This window comes from Dromaius novaehollandiae, chromosome 4, assembly GCF_036370855.1.
Source record: "Dromaius novaehollandiae isolate bDroNov1 chromosome 4, bDroNov1.hap1, whole genome shotgun sequence".
Classification (NCBI taxonomy): domain Eukaryota; kingdom Metazoa; phylum Chordata; class Aves; order Casuariiformes; family Dromaiidae; genus Dromaius; species Dromaius novaehollandiae.
The window spans coordinates 11,217,766-11,233,824 of record NC_088101.1 but is presented as its reverse complement, the minus strand read 5'-3'; the positions used below and the strand labels follow the sequence as shown (position 1 = coordinate 11,233,824).

General features: G+C 39.0%; 1 protein-coding gene across 1 annotated transcript in view; it reads right to left on the bottom strand.

Moving 5' to 3' along the window:
* The window catches only part of RASSF6 (Ras association domain family member 6), a 150,637-nt gene extending 135,322 nt beyond the window's left edge, over positions 1–15,315 (bottom strand). Inside the window, exon 1 of the mRNA XM_064510410.1 lies at positions 15,221–15,315. The gene's annotated coding sequence lies outside the window, so the exon portion shown is untranslated. The remainder of the gene's footprint in view (positions 1–15,220) is intronic.
* Between the last annotated feature and the right edge of the window lie 744 nt (positions 15,316–16,059).

Below are 16,059 nucleotides of genomic sequence, written 5' to 3'. Positions count from 1 at the left end.
CATCTTCAGTACTGAAAAATTCAGTTTTGTTTACCTGGGCAAGGAGCCTTGAACTGGTTCTGCAAGGATTTCACTATGCAGTGAAATCCTTAGGTGGCTTAGGAGAGTAAATTGGAGGAATACATATACCAATTCCAATCATGCTTGAAGCAAAAAAGAGAAAAAAAAGAAGTGCATTAGCATGACCTGGGATATGTAACATAAACTGTTCTCCTAAAGTCAGCACACAGGCATCTTCCCATGACTCCACACAATGCATGTGTCAGAGAAGACAATGAGTGAAAGTTGGCAGTATTGATTGCGCTTTTATCACCGGGCAGATACTATATTACAAATGAGAAAGGCACAAGGCAAACTCCAAATAGTTTTGAAGTATCCAGGTTTTAAAGGAAGCAGGAAGGTGATCCAGCTAACTGTGGGAGGAAGAGAGCAGGAAAGGACATCAATCTACGGTAGAACTACAAAAGATTCAGAGGAAAACAAAGGTGGTAAGACTTATGGGATGGTTTCCAATGGAGAAATAATTAAGCAGACCAGGTCTCTTCAGCCTGGAAAAGAGATGACAGAGAGAATATGATAAAATTCTATAATGCTGTAAATGGCATGCATAAAGTGAACAAGGAATGATTGGTCACTGATTCCAATAGAAAAAAAAGTCAGGCAAAAAACAAAGGTAGCAGGTGGCAGGGCAGGTTCAGTGGAAGCAAAAGAAAGATGTTCTCCTTACAACAAATAAATAATCTGTAGGATTCTTTGCTACACCTGTTTGTGGACATTAAATGTTTACGTGGGTTCAGATGGAGATTAGACGAATTCATGAGGGAAAATCCTATGAGGCTTGTTCAATGCAAAGAAGTTCTCTTAGGCTCAAGAAGTTCCTTCTTTGCATCTGGAATAATATTTAGGAGGAGTGCTAGTGTAAAGTATCTTTATATGTTTTCCCTACTCTGTCCCAAGCATGCTTTATGGCTCATTATGATCGTCAAGATCATAATCTAACAAACTTTTCATGAGATGTGGTACAGCTGTTCTTATGCTCTTTTGTCCTAAGGCCCTGAAATGTCATGATATTTATGGGATACAAAGTATGGCCTCTGTTGGCTTGCGTGAGAACAGCTGAAGAACTCTTCCCCCTACACTCAGTGAAATGGAATAGGCAATAAAACACAGTGGTCTGTTTCACAAAGTATGCTGAGTCAATTTTCCGATCCTCATGCTGCTGATTTCATAGCCTAGATCCTAGATCGACCATATGAATATCAATGTCAGCATGAAAAAAAAGGAAACTCTAACTTCCTCTGTTGCAGGATGATTGAGAAACTTCATAACATGATGAAAAGAGTAACTATAGTCTGAGAGATTACACCACTACTGTGTACTAGAACCATGTTAGAGCTGGTGCATAAATTCCTGTTGAATTAATCATGTCAAGGAAATTAAAGAAAATGTACAATTTCAGAAGCCTCTTTCGCCGATTTGTTTTTTGTTTCCCTTGTTCCTTGAAGCACCATGCAATTCACCACTATTTATCTTACCAAGAGAGACATTTACCAGTCCTGGAGCATCTCATCAAATAATTTTTCTCTGGGATAGTTTTTTCACCTTTTCATGGAGCGCCAACAATTGGCCCAGCCAGGAAGGAGCTACTAGATGACATGAAATGTTACCCTCAGTACCACTGAAAAGCCTTCCACGGTCTGTTTTCTAGCTGAACATCAGATACGGAACATGAAGAATTTTTCCAATTCAGATTAGCAAAAATCAGCTGGGTCTAGAAGGTAAGAGGCGATACTTTGCCTAATGAATATCGTTTTTACTTAATTCCTTGGTATTTGATGTTTCTAGAATTGCAAATTCTTAGGACATTGGTAATGCCCTTATTGCCTTCAGCTCTTTTTCATCTGAATTTTTGCAGAAAACATGTAAGTTTATTTATCAGATTTGGGGAGAGATCTATCATTTGAGCCATGTTGGCAAAGATGGGGAGGATTCCTTGTGTATATTTCCAGACTACACTTCTAAACAAGCAGCTTCCTGTGAATGAGGAGTCAGGACTTGATGGCCTGTTGCTTTGCCCCCTGTTCCCAGAAGTCAGCAAAGAGAGCTTTTCTCCTGGTAGTTATATTGCACCTGTGATAGTAGCAGCCGGGAAGAACCTATTTAAAGGTCAGTTCCAATAAATTCAAAAAAATTTTAGATGCTGAAAGCCTCACAGGCAGACTTTTCTCTGCTTTTAGACAATTGTGCAGCAACATTCAAAAATTGTCCTTACTCTATATGCAATAGTTCCATAGACATTTCAAAATATGCTTCTCTTTTTTCTCTTTGATGAAATAAAAATCTCTCTTAAATCTTTTCAAACAAAACACAGTGGTCATTTCCTTCAAAAATAATGGGTAAGATTTTTCAAAGCAAATAAAGAAAACTTCTCATCAGTGTCCCACAGTCCTCAGTTAGCAACTGCGAAAAAAAATCACCCATTATTATGACTATTTCCATGTGGCATAGCAGTGCCATATCCAGTCTTTCCTGGGAAACTTTGCCCCTCTTGACATGATTATTTGCACAATGTTAAACTCTGAAGAAGCATTTTTTTGAGCCATGGTTAGAAAAAGCCAATGATAAATACAAAACAAACTGGCAGCATTCAAACTGTCGTCATCTCGGTGAATCTTTTCCATCTGCACATTCTGAGTAATGTAATAATCTTGTCACTGAGCTGAAACCACCCCAAAACAAGGCCAATTTATGACACAATGTTGGTGCTAAGTAAATTGATGTGGTGAGTGAAAACAATTAGCCACAGTTCCTCGGACACTTACTAACATAGACACCAAAGGTACATTATACAAAAGTACATTATATTACCCTGTCATAAGGGACACTTAGGACTCTGAAGTATGGTACCATCCATGTACTGCCACAACTTTTTACTGGAAAGGTAGCCTTGGTGTCTGAATTCTGCATTTCTTGTCCCAGCATTCTTGTTCCTGTTCAAAATGTCAAGTTTATGTGACACTGGCCAACAGACTGAGTATTGCTGTAGGTACACAGTAATGATTTCATAGGACCAGGGTGGGATCACATTCAGGCAGAACTAGCTGAAATGTGCCCTGCAAAGCCATATTCAGGATGCTGCATTCTTATCAGTGTTGACCTCTATGTGCCTTCTTTGGCCTTCTTGAGGCTTTAATAAGATGAGCTGCTATACAACTCTTTCGTAGTGATTTATGGGAGAAATTGTTCTGTGAACTTGAAAAATAGGAGTAAGTGATCATTAGACTTTTCCATTCAAAAGGCTTAGCATGGTCACTGCAAAGTTGGTAAGCTGTATGCTAAGGAATCAGGTCAGCATTCTGAAATGGGTCCAGATAATGAGAATGAAAGAACCAATAATACTGGATGAAAAGTCCTTGAGTAAGTCTTTAGATCAAAATCCTAGCAAAGTTAATAGTAGCCTTCTCATTTCCTGCAATGGGCTTTCCGTGAGACCTTTATTTCTATGGTGTTCTGCTTCTCAGCTACATGTTGTAGTGCTTAGTTAATACAGGTTCCACAGAAGAGCTGATATAAGTAGTTTCTTAGAAAACCTGAACAAATTAATGAGGAAAACAGATCAAACAGGGAAACCAGCTGGACAGGTCCAGATTAAGAGGAAGAGAAAGAAGGATGAGGAAACAGAAAGGAAATTTGGAAAAGAAGGGAATATTAAGAACGAAATAGTAAAGATTCCTTAGAGGGTGTGGAATCTTCCTAATCCTGTCTGCACTGGCCTGACTCATTAAAGCATTCGTTCTGGCACTCTAAATTATTCTCCATGTCATCGTATGTTGCAAGGAAATGTGGCATTCTGATGCCAGATGTAGGAAATTACGTGGGAAATAATGACACACTAAGGGACAAAACAGAATATACCCAACAGCTCACCTTTTAGGCTTGTGGCTAAAAATAAAGGCTATAAAAATAGGCTATAAAAATAGCCTATTTTCGGTACTAAATTAAAATGGTGAATATATGAGTAATTCTTTAGTCATACACAGAGAGTCAAAATCAGTAAAGAAATATAATGTTTTTTCAGTCATTTTAATATTTTGCATACCAATACTTGGGTTTTGTAAGGGCCACTTCTGCCCAATGCTTCATTCTAAGCCAGAAGGGAGCAAATGTCCACTGATAAGAAAGACAAGGTTTGCTGGTAATGATAATATCTCTATTAGACCAACTGGTAAAACCCGGAAACATAAATATATGGACACACAAACCCTTCTTTAGGCTACTGTTATATTTCCCTAGGTCGTGAAAATATTCAGGTTATTTAACTGTCAAATAGTGCTTAGTATTTTTGATACAACACTCAGGATGCATTTTATGAAACCACTATGTACTGTAGGTCGCATTTTGCTCTGTCACACTAGTACACCAATAGAGTTCCATTTAGATATATGAAAACAAAAAGAGCCTTCCACAGTAAGGGACTGAATCTCCTCTAGAGAAGGTAAAGACCTATTATCACCTTTGGTTTAATGATGGGGAAACTGAAGTTGTAAATATCCTAGAAGAATTATGAGGAGGGTCTCCTCCCTTCTGACACGGTACAGTGCTGAATGATTGTCCTCCCACTTCATTAAAGATTACTGCATTCAGGAATCTGTCCTACAAACACAGAACTGCTCTGTTTGACCAGTAAAACAGCACTGTGGTGATGCGACTCAAAAATTTTCCCGGCAAACGTGGGCTCTTTGCCAGTTCATTTACCTGAAGAGAACACAAAACTCTTCAACTGGATTTTTCATACTGTCCAGGTTGGGGGAATGGTAAAAAACAGCTCCTACTGAGAAGTACAACAAAATACATAACAAGATGTAAATTTATACCAAACTTCTGTTCTCATTTATTTTTATTTTTACTCTAAGTGACACACAAGTCTTTCTAGCAGAAGGATTGCCCCTGGGTTGCACTAGAGCAAACCTATTTTTTTTTTTTTGCCTCAAAGCTGCATCTTAGCACTCTCTTCTGCACAAAATAGCAGCTGGACATTGTTGACTTCGAACAATCTTTCCTACATTATCAGACTGTTTTCAAATCCTGCAGAGGAAAGTTGGGTGGTTAAAGAGTAGGTGTTTGATGCTAACCAGAAAAACTTCCTAGAGCTCTTCTTCAGTAGCTATGCCATGGCAAAGATTGCAATTTCAGATTTCTTAAAATTTATGGGATTTTTCCAATGATCTGAATTATTTGTCCACTTTTCCCATGACTTCCTGTCCTGCCCCACATGACATATTACACGTCTCCATCACGAGGTGTGAAATGTTATACGTGCATCATTACAAAAGAGTCTTAAATACCCAATTTATATACTGATATTAAAAAGACAAGTTCCACCTAGAAGTTGCTCCACTGAAGACAATGGAATTATTTATTACACTACAAGTGAACCCAGCCTGCAGATGCTTTTGCTTTTGTGTCATGATTGCCATATATCTAAATACTTGTCATGTGGATGAACTCACTAGTATTTACTACCAATAGGTTACCGAACTATGGAAAATACCAGTTCTCTCTACTTCCGTGCAATAACAATTTTTCATTTCAGGGTTTTTCCAAAGGCACGCCCTATTAACTAGTCATGATGTCTTAACTATTAGCAACATTTTCCTTCCACGGTACATGAATAAAAATGTACTGCAATGTTAGCAAGGAATTATATACCTTAAACTTGCTAATGGACAGGAACTGAGTGGCACATTCCAATTAAGTTTTATTGCCATCTCTCCTGAAATTCTACTATTCCGTGGGGCTTGCAATGTTCTTAGAGAAAGTAACTTTGAGAGGAAATTGTCCCCGTGCTGATTCTGGAGGATTTTTATAGACGGAAGGTTTTAGTCACATCTTTACAACGGCAATGAGTTGTTTTATCTAAAGGTATTATTACTCCCCTACCCCAATATCCCCTTGGTATTGCTGTGGTTGGATGGAAAAACAAAGGTCAAAAATGAACAATGTCAGAGCTGACACACCTTAAAAACCTACTGAGAAGAAAATTAATCTAAGGAGGAGATGCATAGGAAAGCTGAAAAATAATTATGATTTGAGATAAAAGGTTCCCGATAACCTTGAACATTTCCTAGAGTAAATGTCATTTTCAGAAGTGATGTAAGCACATAAAAGTCTAAGTCAAACTGAAAGTCAGTGGAATCTAGGAGCCTAAGTGAGCTCATCAGTTATGAATTTAAAATATGAGCGTAGTGGTATAACTTGCTGAGGGCACTTATTTTGAAATACAAATTTTCCAGTTCATTCTTACCACTTTGCAAGTAAGAAAAATCCCAAATTCCTTTCTAGAGTAATCCTAATGCAACTGTGCTGGTACAGTTACACTTTTGTACTTTGGCTTCATGTTTCCCCATTTAGACAAGCAAAATGTCACTTTCAAAAGAGTTATGTTTTTACAGTGCTACTAGATGTGAAAGTTAAAGTTTAGTACCTGTTTGGAACTAAAGCACATTTACTAATTGCACCATGAAAGACTTTGGGTGGCTCAGCATTTGAGGGTGCTGCTGCCTGAGACTTCAGATAATTCCATTGAAGGGTTTCAATCCAAAGAGGATCAGGTTCATTCAGATTGTACATAATGGCTAAGAGTTTTTAAAAGATAGATAGTTATTGCCTTCTTCCTGAGCATCTACTAGGGAAATGAAAACCCTGTCAGTGTATTTTCAGAACCCCAGTACAAACAATAAATAAAACTGATTTTGACAGGTTACTGAATTACTGGAAAACAGTAATATTTTGCAATGGGGTATTTAAAACTATAGTATTACTTCTTATTAGCCAGCACCCCAAAGTGTGTAAAGTGTTTATAGAAGAGGGCACAAGCCTATGTCAAAAAGTTCGGATGGCACCGTGCCTGCCGCAGTCCACAGTCCTTGCTGCAGGACTGGTGCATGATCTGCAGCTCTAATCCTCCTTTTGTGCAGACTGGGCAGCCCTTCCGAAGAGCATCGCAGCTCTCTCCTTGCCCCTTCCAAAGGAAAACAGGGTACCACATGCAGTAAGGACAAGGCCAGGAAGCACATGCCAGGAACAGGACTGGGGAATTGCATACAGTGCACAAGTCTGTTGTATTGACACAGCCAGCATGCTTCAAAATCAGAAAAAAATCATACTGCTAACATTTTGTTGTTTCAGATACTAAGCATGTATTTGCTTTTTGGCTAAGTTCACACTGAGTAGGATAAATCATACCAATATTTAGTCTTATTCTCCTCTTCTTTATAGCTAATATTCTCTGCTTGATGTTCAGGACCAGAAGCAGCCACAGTTCAGACTGGTTTCCTCAATACTTTTAAAACATATATTAAAGCTTGGAGTAAAAAAATCTGAAGGTTTTAACAGTGTAAATAAAGGAAAAAGACTTTTTTTTTCCACACCAGCTAATCTTAAGTTTTATCTACATTCAGAACTCTACATGTGCCATCTAGGAACATGGAATAAATTCACCCTGACAGAGCTATGTTATTCAAACTGTAACATGAACGCAAATTTTAAAAAAGCATTCTTTTGCCCAGGACATCTTTTTTAACATGGGGGACTGGTCTAAGACAAGGAACCCTGTGTTGTCTGGGTAAGTTGCATATTTGGTGAAAGGGCTCACTGGCTTAGCTTTCTCAGCGTGACAGCACCAACACTGCGCTGTCTGCAACCCGCTGGGAAGACCACCCTGGAAAGCCATGCTGCCAGAAGTTACAGTGAAGACTGCAGATGCTGCAAGGAGCATTTTTTTCTGCCAGCACACCTATCTCACCTACTGGAAGCCCTCTAGTTAAAAACTCATCTGCATGTGAAGGGCACATGCTCCTACAGTTAGGCCGCTAGGGCTGCCTTGTGGTGAGGTTGTGTCAGCACTCACCTTCTCAGCAGGTAAAGCCATAAGTTAAAAGCATTTTGCAAGTAGCTGTCATAGTACAGACATTATCCACAGCTGTGCCACTACCAGAAGCTGGCAATGCCAAAGAAGGCGATTTCAAATAACTCAGCTAGTGTAACCTGAAGTAGTCTAGAAGAGCTACCATATGTTCTGCTGGCAGAGTAGCAGGGCAATGACATCTTCAATTGCTTCTTGAGATCCAGAAGAGGATCGCTGTCACTGGCCGGAAGCAGTGCAAGGGCTCTGCCGTGACCACAGGTAGGAGGGCTGAGGTACAACAGACCAGAGAGCAGGCACTGCAATGCTGTCACGCCCCTAGCTAATAGGGATAGGCCAGCTAAACCTCTCTGTAAAGAGCAGGGCTGGAACCATCTTTATGAGTTTTGGGGACAGCAATCAACATTATATTGACGTTGATATTCTTCATTAGCTTAATCAGTGTGACATGATCATTTTTTCTTACATCTGTCATGAAACTAGAATTGTTATCTAACTAGCCTGTAGAGTAGGTCTTCAAAATAAGCCCAAGTTTGCTGTTGAATGCTAGGGTTTAAAACTGTATCATGCATATGCACTGAACAGAGAATTCGGATATTTGGAATCGAAGTCATGAATAATGAGAAAAGCTTAATTTTCAGAATATTAAGAAAAATGCACCCATTTATAACATAGCTGGCTGGAGCTGAACATTATTTAGGGAGCTGACACCCATGTTTTGGGGGAAATACCCACTGTGGTCAGACTGTGTAGGTTAGGTCAGTAATTTCAGAATGCTGTTACTGATTCTCAGGAGGGATTTAAAATAAATGACTTATGTTGCAAATAATTCTCTCCATATCTAATATTTTTTAATTCACTTAGAGAATGCACATCCAAGTAAATGTGCCTGTTCAATAACCTTTTATTCAAACTTATTAACATTTATGCAGATGAATTTCACTAAATTTCAGTAATTTGCCCCATCATATAACTTTTGGGGCTCAACTCCGAAAATCAGAGCACTTTATATTTGAGGCTACAAGTGGCACCAGATCATGTGCTTGACCTTAACTATACACTTAACTGTTTCCCTGTATGGCAAGAACTGCCTTTAAGGAATTCAGCATGTCTCCACAGCCAATTCCTCAAACAGCAGGATTCTTGCTGTGTTTAATGGGTCATTCCTGCCCACCCCCACCATTAACCACAGAGAGCAAAATAAAAGATTCACATAACTGTTTACATCAGTTATAGTCAAATTATTGTCAGTGTCTCTTTTAATTAAAAAATACACAAATACAAAATTATATTTTCCACCTCACACAGACTCAAACATAGAAAACGGAACTTGCTAACATGAATTATGCTCCTAACTTTTGCCTTTACAACCATCTTTACCCTTGACGTTCATACTTCACATGTTTCTAGCACTGACAAAGTATCCTGAAATGAGTTCTGTGCAGAATCTCACGAATCTTCCATCAAACATAGGCAATAGTTAAGTCAATAGCACAGCACAGATCACATATTTCAACATCAGCTTTCTGTCTATTAAATGGCATTTCTCTAATAATAACACCATCACATTACTAGCTGCCATTGACTAGGAAATAGCTATTTAAATTAAAACCACGATAGCACATATTCAGAACCACAGACTTTTTGCCCTCCCTGCTCCATCTGCCTCTGCAGAACACTGAGCAGAGAACAGAGGTACAGTCAAATAGTATAAAATTGGGTCTATAAATAACACTGATGTTTTCCAAAGAGCTGAGCATGCAACGGCACTTTCCAAAGTCGTAAGAATCATTTGAGAGAATATTTAGGCATCTCTCGTTAAATCTTGGCTGCGGTGCCAGCCCCCTTTAAAATTTAACAAACCCTCTGCATTTTGAATCTACTTTAGGGATAAAAACAGGACTAGATGAATATTAAGGGAAAAGTTCCTCATGCTGAAGAGCCAGAAGACCTGCTTCTCATCTCGTTCAAACCCAGGTTTATATCAGTACGGTGGAAACACATCTGACTGACCTCTGCATGAGAGGACACAGAGAAAGAGCTGTTTAGGGCTATCCCTGTCACAGAATCTGCACTAGATGAAAACACTTCAACAGTCCAAGAGAAGAAGCTCTTTCTTCAGTATATGGATATTGGAGCATTATTGCATAGAAAACTGATCAGAGGGCTTTTTTATGTAGTTAATAGGCTCAATTTCCTATTCTGTCCCATTTGTCTGTTACAAAGTGGACTGTTGCTTGAACAAAATACTCAGTAGATGTAGCGCTCATGCTGACTGCACTCACCCTAGATTAAGTAGACATGGGGTAAAATAAAACAGGCCCTGTTACTCCATCTGATCAGTGTCACTTCAGAGAACCTGCCAGGTATTTGTGATCAAGCAAGTATTTGTGAACAGAACACAGCAGGGAACAGAGAATCCAGCGCATTGCTCGCTCACTTTGTGGCTTTTAATGCAAAAAGTAGGTATCACTTCGGCTTTGGATCATCTCACAGATATAGTGTACCAAAGTGCCAGACACAGTTATATCACTGCCCCAAACCTTTGGCCTTTCTCTGCGTAAGAATGAAAGCTTATAGGACATTGTCTCCTAAACACCTGTTGGTACGAAAAGTCATGAAGGCAAACTGACCATCACTAACATATCACAAAATCCTCTGACATAAACCACTTAAAATAAACCGTTCGGTTTTATGATTTTTTTTAGGCACGCTTTTATATAACTAGAACAGATCTTACAGGCAACCCAGGGAAGAAGTATCTCCAGATCCTTTAAAATTCTCTAAAAAAGGATATGAGTATCTCTGTGAGTTGATTCCAGGCATACTAATTCCCTAGGAAGAAGTTATGGATGTTTGTTCAAGTTGAAATGATTAATTAACATTCCACAATCTCCTAATCACACAGCGTCACTGGACTGTGCTTTCTTATCTAATTACAACAAGCTTAGAGTGATATTATACAGAGGAGGCCAAAAGGCCCAAAGACTTCCCCTTGCTGAGAAGTTCATTTACCCAGAACTCAGTATTTGGCATTTCTTTTCATTAGTAGGATGACTGATCTAGCACAATCTATTCTTATCTTTGACCTGTGAGTCAAAGACAGAAAGCTAGTGTGCTAGTAAATTATTTGATTAGTTTTAATTTAATTAAATATCTTGGAAGAATTCAGCTTATTTATCTGCACAGGGATGGCAGACAAAACATTAACAGGTCTGTGGGTATTCTGTGAACAAAGCTCAGTTCAGGACCACTCTGGAATGACACATCCATGGATGTCCTGACAGTATCAGAGAGCCAAAAAGAGAGAGCAGGCTGTGTGAACCCGCACAGGTCTGCACTGCAAAGGCCCCTTTGCCAAGGTCTATACCACTCTGTAGAACATAAAACATAATCCAGATCTGGCCTGGTGACGGAAAGGGATCAGAATATGAAGTTGCAAATCTTCCTGTACTTTTACCAGGAATGAGTAAACTATTTGTTTGGTTACTACATTCTTTGAACCCTGCTGTGTTCATGTATGGTACTTACGCGGTTATGACAAAGACAAGAATACAGAAGTAATTATGAAATCAAATACATGTTTCCAGTCTTTACGTATTCTGCAACTTACTTATTTCTTATTTTGGCTTGTTTTCATAATTACCCTTTGGTGGTTTGCTTGAAGGTATTCAGGGTACAATAAACAGCTTTTTACCATATGGTTTTACTACAATAGGGACTACACAGGCCATGCCAGAGGGATGAATGGCCCTTTGGTTTGTCGTGTGAGGGGCAGGAAGGTCTGAAATCCAGCATTCTATTCTATTTAGGTTACAGTGACAGATCAGGCTCTTCTGGGAGAGCATTGCAACATTTGTAAGAGACTGGAGAAGGAAGTGTATCCTATTTTAAGCAATGCTACATACAGATATTTGTACAGAAAGGCCGCTATAACAAGTGGCCCATATTTACTCTCTTGTATCTTAATACTTTAGGATTACACAGACACAGTCATCTGCTTGACTCCAGCAAACAGGCTGGAAATCAAAACAAGGTGGTTAATCACATAACATGTAACTAAGTCATAGCAAAGCATATTGTAAATATCAGAAGTTTACAGGAGTCTCCTATGGATAATGTCAGACATATGGCAAAAAGTCCGGAGACTGCTGCCTTGCTCAGAAAGTGCCTGAGAAACAAATTGTTGGAAGTACAGGGGTGATTCTGGAAAACTCTTGCTACATGTGTCTTCATATATTCTACCCTAGAATTAAGGGCCACTGTCAGAAACAGGAAGCTGGCCTAGGTGGATCTCATCCAAAACAGCCATTCTTATGAAAGCAGTATGTACCTGGCTCAGTGGTCTACCACAGTTAGGAGAAGTTGGGTTTACCCCAACTCTCTCTATCTCTCTTGTAAAAAACGGGCAGATGGACAAGTGGTGTCTCATTGAAATGCAAAAACAGAGCACTCTGCATTTTGATAAACCAGGTGAGAGCAAACTAAGGTACATGAAAAACCGTCTCCTTCGCTGGCACTCGGGAACTGTCGAAGGTAAGCAACCTCCTTCCCTAACGTTGGCACCACCAATCCACACCCACGAATACCATGAAACACGTTCTTCCCCTTTCCCCCACACTACTCCCTTCCTGCCATCCACAGATGACCTGAGATCACTGCTCCCTCTCCCCACCTTTTAGAAAGTCCTTCCTGCTCTGGCCACCACTGAATGAACTACAGTGCATCTGCACATGTAATAAGTTTTCCTCTAGAGGATGGAGTCTATCAGAAATCACCATCATCACATTTTCCTACCGCAACGTGTTTGTCTCAGGAGTAGCACAGATTACAGAGAAAACTACGTCTGGCTTCACTTGACCAGAGCAGCAGCAATTGGCAAAATCCCAAGTGTCCAAGGCAGAATTTTCACTTGTACATACTGCCTGGTGCACACCAAAGACTGGGGCTAAAAACTGGCAACAACCAGTTCTCTTCAAGAGCTAGAAGAGGTAATTTGACTCTTGGAATAGATGCCTATTTTATATGCCGTTTTTGAAAACTGTGGATCACTGAAGACTGTTATAATTCTTCCCTCCTGTTCTATGTCATATATTTTTCTTCACACACAAACTAATCTACTAAAACAGCAATGGAAATATCTTGTTGTGCAACTCTGGATTTTTGCCTCCCACCCAATTTTCAGCATGGGAGTATATTGCCCAACAACAAATGCTAGTAAAACAAGAAACATCAGAAGTCTACGATGTTTTAGAGTCCTTCACTAGAAATACGACTTCAGCATATCAGTTCTTTGAAATTCCCAAAATACTAAGCATGAAGAAATTTAAGCCTGACAGTAGGTTAAGAGCTTCAGATAAATGCCTGGAGATAGCCAAACTTGCACAGTCATATCAAGTCTGTTGTTGCAGCTTAAAAATGGATTTAACCCTTGCAGCTATTTCTTTTGACCTGTAATGTGGAACTGGAAGGAGAGTTTCCATCTAAAGTTCCAGCTTTAAGTGATTAGTGTAACAGTGTCCCAAACTCTGGTGGTATTTGTGCAGCATGGTAATAAACCTGATTAACTGAAAACATTTAAGATATTTAGAGGAATGGCCAAAAAATCGGTTTGTTCTCCGTAACTGCAGAACATAGAAGCAGAGTATTTCATTAAGAAGTTAGAAACTGCCAACTCACAAGAGTATTCAAAGATGGTTACTATTACCATCTGAATAACGTGTCAGTTGACTGCAATTACCTCTGGGGGGTAGACAGGAAAATTTCTTGAAAAGAATACTCCATTTAGCATTAAAAATAGAGGAACACTTGCTCCAGCAATGACATAGCCAAGTGTTTTGCTCAATGAATACCAATTCACCAGTCCTCTTTCACACGGAGGGTATCTCCCAAAACGAACAGCAATCAGAACTTAACCTGCCAAGCTAGCAACAGTTATTATAAGGTCTTGAGGTGGAGGTTGTCAGTATTATTTGAATAAAGTAGCTGAACACACATTCCCAGTGAAGGCCTTATGTAGTTCAAGCAGTTCCCACAGTCAGGCTAAATAACAGACAGGTTCTTATGCCCGGCGCAGAAATGGCTTTGCACAGAGGAGAAATTACATGCAAGTTTTCTATGCGAAACAACTGGCATCGCAAGCAAAGCTCATCTACTTATTTAAGAGAATTATACTTAGAATAATTTGTCTTTATCATTCCTGACTTTGCATGTCAGCATAAATTTGACTTTTCACCTCAATCCAGAGTTTCTTTCATACTCTCTTACCTGCTAGCAGCATAGCTCCACTTGTGATACCCACCCTAAGTATGCAATCTCAGGAAAGCTGCTCTACTTCGTACCTGCAGTTGGTGCTCCCTTTCTATGGACTGTTGATATCTCCATATTCTATTGCTAGGATGTATTGCATAGATTCTTCATAACTTTTATTGTATTAATGACCTTTCAATAAAGTGCTAGTTTCCTGACAATTTCCAGAGTAAAACTGTTTCAGTAACTTCCAGACAATAAATACAATATAACCCATACCGATTATTTTTACTAGCAACAACCTTGCTAGTCCTCTTTTCTTCATTAAAATCAGCTCTATAATTACATCCAAATTAAAGTGGTAAAGTCTCCAGCTTACAGAGCGAGGAAAATATAATTATGTCAACAAAGTTTTAAAAATCTCCAGGGAAAGCAAACACATGCAGATGCTGAGAAATATATTGAATAAAGAATTGATTTTAAAAGGCCTATTTATTCCTTTTCAAACTAAGATCATGTAACATACCAGATTTTTCTGGCTTTAACATGCACTTTCACTTTTACCTGTGTTTTCTGCTTTCCAGGAACATTGCTTCCATCATCATAAGGGTACTAAATACATTTTTATTACCACAAAGATCACTTTAAACACTTAAAAACAAACCAGAATGTTCTGAGTATTTCTTTATTAAGTTTTCTCCCATGCCCTTCTCTCCAAGAGACCAGACCCAAGATCAACTGCACTTCCTAGATCCATATGAGTGCTTTTTTCTGTAGTTGTGCTGCTGCTCATAGCCAGCTGCCTGCACCCGGGTCCTCCAACAGTGACACACCCAAGTCTCTTCTTACTCCATAGACACCAATTTACTTTGTCCGCACATAAAGGTGTCTTTCAAAAAAAACAGCACTCAGAGGCTAACTCGCCAAGCTAACCCAAAACTACCACTGTCTCTCCCCAACCCAGGTTCAGCAAACAATTTGTAGCTTTTCCCCAGCCTGTTTTCAGCACTTTACAGCCCTGCTCATCATGTTCAATCAGCCACTCACCTCAGCCATAAATGCCAGCTTTCTACAGTTCACTCTGAACAAAACACCTCTTCAGCCCCCAGAAATAAAGCATGGAAGGGACCATCTGCCCTTGCCTGAAAGAAAAACAGAACAAACAGTAAGTGATAAGAATTTTAACTCTGTATCGGACAGAAATTTTGTGCCATAAAAGAGCAGATACAAACTGATGGGAACTTTGCACCACTGGCACATCACTGTTGCTACATCCGTAAGCCCTCCAAAATAAAGGATGCTGAAATTGTAAAGCTGTATAAGAATAAGTAGCTGTAATATGCAGATGACAGCTATTTGGAGATCTATACATTTTTCAGTAAGGCTTTGGACAATATATATGTTTTCAATAAAGAAAATGCCAAGAGCTTGGAGACAAGAGTCTCATATGGATACCTCCAGCTATACTAAAACCTTATCTGAATTCTTAACATGAATGTCATGTTGAAAATTGTGACCTGACCTTGTAATTTCCTTATTTTTAGTTCTGCAAATGAATCGGAGCTAAATTACTTTCTGAGATTGGGTACAAATGAGTTTTTTGCCACAAATTTTAGTCATCCAGTGAGTAATCTAAAAAAAAAAAAAGAGCTGAATAATCTTTTGCCAAGTCACAGAAATGAAGGTAACTACTATGAGTTGGCTGGTGACCTCAATGTGGATTTATGTTGTTTTAAACTCATAACGATATCTGTTTTCTTCAGTAGCATTGCTAGTTATATCTGCATAACAGACTAAAAGCAACATAAAATGCTGTTCTTATGTTTTGCTGATGTATGCTATTAGAAATACAATTTCCCTGTGACTTTTTTTGAGAATAATCTGTA